This window comes from Phaethon lepturus, unplaced genomic scaffold, assembly GCF_000687285.1.
Source record: "Phaethon lepturus isolate BGI_N335 unplaced genomic scaffold, ASM68728v1 scaffold4175, whole genome shotgun sequence".
NCBI lineage: Eukaryota > Metazoa > Chordata > Aves > Phaethontiformes > Phaethontidae > Phaethon > Phaethon lepturus.
The window spans coordinates 58089-58439 of NW_010539708.1; the positions used below are offsets into that span (position 1 = coordinate 58089).

The window sequence follows — 351 nt, forward strand, 5'->3', positions numbered from 1 at the left end:
TCCCTACATTCTTGGGGGGGATATTTGAAAGCTCAGCTATATAAAATAATTTCATTATATTTCTTATGAAGTCACTATTTTGCTGAAAATTACGTTTTATTGAAAAAGTAATGTTCATGTGGTGGACTTGAAAACCATCAATATGGCTCAAATGTGCTACTCCTGGTTTTCAAATGACCATTTTTGGGTGTATTTATGTGTTCAGTGTTTAGTAAATTCTTGATTGTTCAGTAAATTCCTCGTGGGTTTTGAAAGGTAGATTCTAATTTGCTCAATTAGTTAACCTAATTTGGTCCTGTTTGAAAATAGTCCATAATCAATGGTCAGTATTAAAAGGTCACTTTTTCCCTA

At 32.2% G+C, this 351-nt stretch overlaps 1 protein-coding gene across 1 annotated transcript in view; it reads left to right on the forward strand.

Annotated features, from left to right (window-relative positions):
• Positions 1-351, forward strand: part of PLXDC2 (plexin domain containing 2) — a 102831-nt gene that overhangs the window by 56769 nt on the left and 45711 nt on the right. The window lies entirely within an intron of this gene.